Source organism: Papio anubis, chromosome 7 (assembly GCF_008728515.1).
Source record: "Papio anubis isolate 15944 chromosome 7, Panubis1.0, whole genome shotgun sequence".
Lineage (NCBI taxonomy): Eukaryota > Metazoa > Chordata > Mammalia > Primates > Cercopithecidae > Papio > Papio anubis.
The window spans coordinates 24,833,336-24,841,043 of record NC_044982.1 but is presented as its reverse complement, the minus strand read 5'-3'; the positions used below and the strand labels follow the sequence as shown (position 1 = coordinate 24,841,043).

The window sequence follows — 7,708 nt, the reverse complement described above, 5'->3', positions numbered from 1 at the left end:
GGCAGAGGGTCGGACATTGGCTGAAACCCCTACAGTGCTTGACCGGTGTTAATCTGCATAAATACATCTAATGGGAGCATATTTTGAAGCATCGATTGGGGCTCTTTTTTTTTTTAAAGTGCTGTCTGTGATAATCAAATTCCTGGTGACTTCCCTACAGCCCAGGCAGCTGTATACTGCTTTAAGGAGAAAAAGGGAGATTCCATATAAATCAGGGCATAAAGGTCAAATAAACTTAGTCATTTATTCATTTATTTTTTTTAAACAAATCTTATTAAGTCTTACAGGGAGTTGTGGTTCTAGAGCTACTGTGTGAATAAAATAGGTTCTCTAACTCATAGAACTTACATCTACTCAGGTAGATATATAACAAACATAAACTAATATGCAATTAATGTAAGTGCGATAACAATAATATTAATAATAGCATCAGATTAAAAAGCTAGAAAGTGAAGGAAGTGAGGGTGTTTAGATACCTCATTGAATAAATGTCATTTAAATAATGGCCAGAATTAGCAAATAAATATACAGGATGCCCAGTATGTATATTCATGGTGTTATTGTCCCGGTCCAGACCCCAAGAGAGAGTTCTTGGATCTTGCACAAGAAAGAATTCAGGGCGAGTCCAAACAGTAAAGTGAAAGCAAGTTTATCAGGAAAGTAAAGGAATGAAAGAATGGCTACTCCGTAGGCAGCGCAGCCCCAAGGGCCTCTGGTTGCCCATTTTTATGGTTATTTTTTGATTACATGCTTAACAAGGGGTGGATTATTCATGCCTCCCTTTTTTAGACCACCTAGTGTAACTTCCTTATGTTGCCATGGCATTTGTAAACTGTCATAGTGCTGGTGGGAGTGAAGCAGTGAGGACAGCCAGAGGTCACTCTTATCACCATCTTGAGTTGGTGGGTTTTAGCTGACTTATTTACTGCAACCTGTTTTTGATCAGCAAGATCTTTATGACCTGTATCTTGTGCCAACCTCCTATCTCATCCTGTGAGTAAGAATGCCTTAACTTACTGGGAATACAGCACGGCAGGTCTTAGCCTTATTTTACCTTCCCCCTATTCAAGATGGAGTTGTTCTAGTTAAAATGCCTCTGACAATGGGATATACTTATAGTAAAAAAATTATTCATTGTTAATATGAAATTCAAATTTAACAAATGTATTCAACTTTATCTTGCTACCCTACATTCAAATCACATCTTGAATAATATGAAGAGGCTGACCATGGAAAGACCTGGAGAAAATGCTGTATGGGCAGGAGATTGGTGCATGTAAAATGCCGTAAGTCAGAAACAAGGAGGAAAAGATGTTTGTAGATAGGGTTGGGAGTTTGTCCAGATCACACTGCATAGGGGCCTTGCAAACCATGATGTGGATTGTGAATATTATTTTAAGTGTGTGGAAAGCCACTGAAGAAGCATTTGGGGAAAAAAGTGTCATGATCTGCTTTCTGTTTTAAAAATAACACTTCGGCTTTCAGGATGGAAAACATCCTGGAGGTAAGAGAGGAAGCAGAAAAGCCAGCAGAGCAGGCTGAGACCTGGCGTGAGATGGTGAGTGCTGAAGGGGGATGGGAGTTGCAGATGTGATGAGAAGTACTTCAATTTGGTATATATTTTTTAAATAAAGCCAAGAAGAATTACTGAAGGATTGCATTGGGGTACTGGGAAAAGGAGAATCAATAATGATTCCAAAGTTCCTGGCCTGAGTAATCATTTCAAAAGTTGCTAATGTTGGTAGGAAGAACATCTTTTCATTCAAATTTCTAGAGGTTTCCCAGTTCTGAATCAGATACAAGATAGGCTGGAGAAAAAATGGGGAGAGACAGGGAGAAATGGTTATTTGAAATGAAAGTATGTTAAATCTCATGGATTATTCAGCATCAAGAACTACCTCCGGGGATATGCATGAAATCTGAGTCACACTTGTCCTCCTTGTAGCCTTCTGATGATATCAAACTATCAATTGACAAGGAGTTTGCTATGTTCTAAGACTTGAGTTTGAAGACTTAGTTCTGCATCCAACCTATTGCACTATCTACATCCAATTGAGACACTCAGAATTATTTCCTCTCCTTCACTCTGAATATTTAGGATATGGTAATAATGGCATGAAAGCAAAGCTTTCATCCCTGTGATAGGCAGAACAATTGTCCCCCTAAAATGTCTACATCCTGATACTCAGAACTTTTAAATATGTTATGTAGCAAAGGAGAATTGAGGTTGCTGATCTTAATACCAGGAGGTTTTCCTGGGTTACCTAGGCAGGTCAAGTGTAATCACAAGGGGCCTGTAAGTGTGGGAGGAGGAGGGAGGAGAGTTAGTACCAGAATGATGTGACATGGCAAGGACTTAACGTGCCATTGCTCTGGCTTTGAAAATGGAAGCTGGCAAAGAGCCAAGGAATTTGGATAGCCTCTAGAAGCTGGAAAAGGCAGTAAGGCAGACTGTCTCGTAGAGGCTCCAGAAAGGAAGACAGTCATACTGACATCTTAATTTCAGCCTAGTGAGACTCATTTCAGACTTCTGGCCTCCATAACGGTCAGATATAAAAGTTGTGTTATTTTAAGCCACTGAGTTTATAGTAATTTGTTGTATCAGCAATAGAAAATTAATATACTGACTGAGGTAGAAGTAGATAAAACCAGCTGGACATCTTCACTGAGGACATCAGTGATAGAACATGTTCCTTATTTCGTACACAAAGGAGTCTTCAAATTTGCCCTGGCAGAGAGAACTGAAAATGAGAGAATTACCTGGATGATTGAGGAAAACATATCGAATGCCACATTTCTTCCAAATATTTTTCCTAGTCCTTGCTTTAGTTACCAGCTAAGCTTTCCAGAATGAGTCTGAAGTTTTTGAGTTTAGATTATTCTACGTAGAACATTGACTTTTCTGTGATCCTTACCACTATACTCTAAGCTCTTTCAAAGTTCAAACTATGTCTCATTCAACAGTGAGAGCTTAGCACTCAGCAAATAATTGTTGAACAAACGAATGAATGAATGAATGCTTCCATTTCCTTTCAATTTTGACAATGAGTATGGTAGATCAATGTCTTAGTTCATTCTCCCACTGCTATAAAGAACTGCCTGAAACTGGGTCATTTATAAAGGTTAAATTGACTCACAGTTCCACATGGTTGGGGAGGTCTCAGGAAACTTACAATCCTGGTGGAAGGTGAAGGGGAGGCAAAGACCTTCTTTATGTGGCAGCAGGAATGAGACAGCTAGCAAGAGCAGGGAAAACTGCTTTATAAAACCATCAGATCTCGTGAGAACTCAGTAACTGTCATGAGAAAAGCATGGTCCAATCACCTCCCACTGGGTCACTCCTTCAACATGTGGGGACTATAGGGATTACAATTAAAGATGAGATTTGGGTGAGGACACAGCCAAACCATGTCAATCAGTGTGTGTATAGCAACTGTTGAGTTGGAAGATCACAAGTTAAGCTTGAATTCATCCAAGTCATTTTGCAAGACCTGGTTTGACAGACCAATTTGTTATGCAAGGTCATATTGTTGTAATTATTGTCCCTCAGCATATACATGGGCCAGGAACCAAGCATTAAAATGCAGTAAGTCCTTGGCATCTAATCTCTTTTTTTTTGTTGCTTGACCTGATCTGTGACAGACTGGAGAGCGAGCCTGAAAAGTCATCTGCAGCCCTGCCAGACTGCTGTAAGAATAACAGCTTTGGCTCGCCACTGGGAGCAGGATAACATGAGAGGTGATGCAGTCAGTCTGCAGGGGAAATCGGAACTCAGTTGTCCAGGAAGACTGGGACTGAGGACAAGGCAGGGAAGAATGAGAGAGCATTAAGAGAACCGTGGGAAACCTTAGGTTGTTTAAGGTTAAATTTGAGATGCATTCGTTCAGTGATTGTTTGCTCTATAGGATGTTTTATGTAAGGCATCTTGCAAAATACCAAAAGGGAGGCAATGATGAATAATCACAGCTGACATTTATTTCCTGTTTATTATATGTCAGGCACTGTGCTAAGCATTTTAAAAGCAGTATTTCATTTAATCTTCAAACCAATTTTATGGGGGAAGAACAACTATTATACTCATTAAGTTGATGAGAACAATTAAGCTTAGTGACAATAACTTGCCCAAGGGTACCCCGTAAGTGGCAAAACTGAATATTCAGACTGAGGTTGGTTTAAAAGTCTATTCTTTTAACCACTACACATAATGGCCTGGTCTTTAATCATTGAACTTAATAATCTAATTGCTCCACTTTTATTCTTGGAGAGGAAATAAGATACACAAATAGAGAAGTTATAATATGAGAAAAATGTGATGAGTGCTGTACAGAAGGACTGAACTCAGCAATATGGAACACAGTACTTCTGAGAATGTAATACAACAGGATTTAAGCAGCAGAAGTTAGCAAATAATAGTAGAAGCCATTGAGTATTTATTGTAAGTCAGGTGCTTTGCCTCCATTTATTCATTCATTCAAAAAATATTTACCAAGTAGGCCGGGAGCGGTGGCTCACGCCTATAATCCCAGCACTTTGGGGGGCCGAGGCGGGCAGATCACGAGGTCAGGAGATCGAGACCATTCTGGTCAACACGATGAAACCCCGTCTCTACTAAAAAATACAAAAAAATCAGCCGGGCATGGTGGCAGGCACCTGTAGTCCCAGCTACTCAGAAGGCTGAGGCAGGAGAATGGCGTGAACCCGGGAGGTGCAGCTTGCAGTGAGCCAAGACTGCACCACTGCACTCCAGCCTGGGCGACAGAGTGAGACTCCGTCTCAAAAAAAAAAAAAAAAAAAATTACCAAGTGCTTGCTAGTCACCTGGTACCATTCTAAGTACTTGGGACCCATTAAAAAATAAGAATAAGTATACCTGTTCTCTTGAATCTTGTATTCCAATAGAGGGAGAGAAACAGTAAAGAATAAACTACACATTTATAGTTTATACACACAAACACACATGTGTGTATACATGTTCACACAAACTCACACCCACACTCACGGTTTTAAATGTTCAAGGGCATTATATGCAATGGAGGAAGAAAAAGTGGAAGAGTGCGATAGACACTTTAAATGGGGTAATCATGCGTTAGGGCATAACCAAAATATCTCATTGAATCCCCAGACTTTTTTGAGGCACATATTATTTTTGTGCCCCCTTTTCAGATAGTGAAACAGGCTTACCAAGGTTAACTAGTTTGTTCAAGAAAGTAATGGAACTGGGATACCAATCAGGTATATGGACTCCAGAAGCTGTGTCCTCAAGCCTGCTGCTATTCTCACTCTCTAAAATGTTGTCTCTTCTTCCTCTCCACTCTCCTTCTCCTCCTTTTTCTCCTTTCTTCCCTCCCTTCCTCTTTCTTCTTGAAACTGCGTTTGTGGCTATCAGGATTAACGTTCTAACTACTTAACATTTTCCAGAACTTGCTGAACTTCGAGAACTGACAGCCCCTTCTCTACTGGCCCAGCTCATCCTTACTTATGGAGACCCCAGCAAAAATCACAAGAGCTTCAGTCACTTCACCCCTGCCTCCCACCATCTGCCCACCAGAAGCCACCTCCAGCACAGCAGAACCACATCATGTGTTAGCCTAGTGGATTTAGCATTTGTTTCTCCATTTTTTTCTGCTTTTTTTCCCCCTTTTGTCAGATCTCCTGATTACTAAACCGTATCTATACTTACCATGTCCTTGGAAAACTGGGTCTTGGGTCAGCAGAGGCCAGTGTAAGAACCAACTTTTGAAGCTGGGCTATTGCTTTCCAGCCTAGGGATTAAAGAGTCTTTCCTGTCCTCTCTTTCACAATGACCCAAGTCCAATAGACAACTTGGGGCCATGACAAATCTGCTCCTATTATGAGGTGGATATACGTGAAAGAGAATTGGATTGGACATCTCCAATTAGCACCATGACGTGTTCTCCTAAAAAGCCTGTTTTTTGAGACCTCTGCCTAGTCTGGTTTCCAAGGCCTCTACTAGTATTGTAATTAATGTTTAGTGTACAAGTGAGTATTTTTGTTGGTATTAAAATAAGTCCACCAGGGCTAGCCATGGGCAAGATCATCAAGAAGTAGGTATTTTTATTTGTTAATCAAACAGTATATTTTCTCATTCAATTCTTAGTACTCAATGAGATAGGCACCATACTATTCTCCCTATTTTATAGATGACAAAACTGAGGTACAGGGAGGTTAAGTTGCCTGAGGCTACATCACTAGGGAATAGCAGGGCTGGACTAGAAACTGAAACCTGTCATAACTCATTTGCAATATTTTCTCTAGATGCTGAAGATCTAGGCAAGGGATCCCTGATTTCAGGAAACTTTCAGCCCAGTGGGGAGATAATCAAGTAAATTCAAAATGTTAATAACAGGCCATTTATTAACAGTTGGAGAGTGTGCAGGTAGAATTCTGGGATAGAGCAACCAGGGAAAACCAGTGGGATTTCTTTCTTCTTCCTCACCCAAACCATTTTTATCTTACCAGTAGCAGCATATGCTTCTATGACTTATGCTTTCCATGAAGTGGGTCTGGCTGTCTCTCACCTCCTCATGATTCTGTTAGAAGACCGTCCTGAAACATGTCCAGTGAGGATGGTAGCCTGTCATACCAGCTAATGTGTTGCCCTAAGCTCTGGTTATCTATTATTGCCTAATAAACGACTTTAACACTTAATAGCTTAAACAAATTTATTTTATTATCTGTTATGATTTTCTGGGACAGGAATTTGGTAAAATGTGCCTTTGCTATTCTGCTCCACATGGCGGAGACTCTGGTCACTGGGTGGTATATAACTGGTGGCTGGATTCATCCAGAGGGTCCAAAATGAGTTCACCTTACATCCTGGCACCTTGATGGACACCTGGAAAGCTGAGCTCCCTCTCCATGTACCCTCAGGTGGTCTCTCTATGTACTTCTCAGGTGGTCTCTCCAGCAGGTTGTCAGAATTCTTATGGGGTGACTCAGCTACCAAGAGACACCAAAGTTGAAGCTGCCTGCTCTCTTAAAGTCTAAGCCTGGAACTGGCATTGCATGACTTCCATCAGCCTTCATTGGTTAAAGCAGTTCCAGTCAGCCCTATCCAAGGGAAGGAGAAGCACACACCACTTCTGGATGGAGGCATGTCAAAGAATTGGCGGCTGTCTTTTATCTATTACTATTTCTAGTAGACTTTGCATGAAAGTTTCTATGTGTATATGTGTGTGTGTGTATATATACATATAAAATAGGTATATATATATATAAAATATGCATGTGTATATATAAAATATGTATTTTTTTTTGAGACAGATTCTTACTCTGTCACCCAGGCTGGAGTGCGATTGTGGCTCACTGCAGCCTCAACCTCCCAAGCTCAAGTGATCCTCCCATCTCACTTTCCCAAGTAGCTGGGACCACAGGTGCATACCACCATGCCCAGCTAATTTTCTTTTTTTTTTTTTTTTTGTAGAGATGGGGTCTCACTATGTTGCCAGGGCTGATCTCTAACTCCTAGGATGAAGTGATCCTTCCACTTCAGCCTCCCAAAGTGCTAGGATTACAGGTGTAAGCCACTGAACTTGGCCAGATTCACAATATTTCTAATAAAATATTACTTATTTCTGAAGACTCATTGAAGCTGAGGTGCCACAGCCTTCAATATTAAAAATATTGAATTCAATATTGAAATATATTTAATTCAGTATTCAATATTGATATGGTTTGGCTCTGTGTCC

At 40.5% G+C, this 7,708-nt stretch overlaps 1 long non-coding RNA gene across 1 annotated transcript; it reads left to right on the top strand.

Annotated features, from left to right (window-relative positions):
• The first annotated feature begins 956 nt into the window (after positions 1-956).
• LOC103886398 lies at positions 957-7,214 on the top strand. Its single transcript, XR_649967.4, has 4 exons — positions 957-993; positions 1,221-1,286; positions 1,486-1,558; positions 5,418-7,214. It is a non-coding gene; the product is annotated as an uncharacterized LOC103886398 (long non-coding RNA).
• The last annotated feature ends 494 nt before the right edge of the window (positions 7,215-7,708 follow it).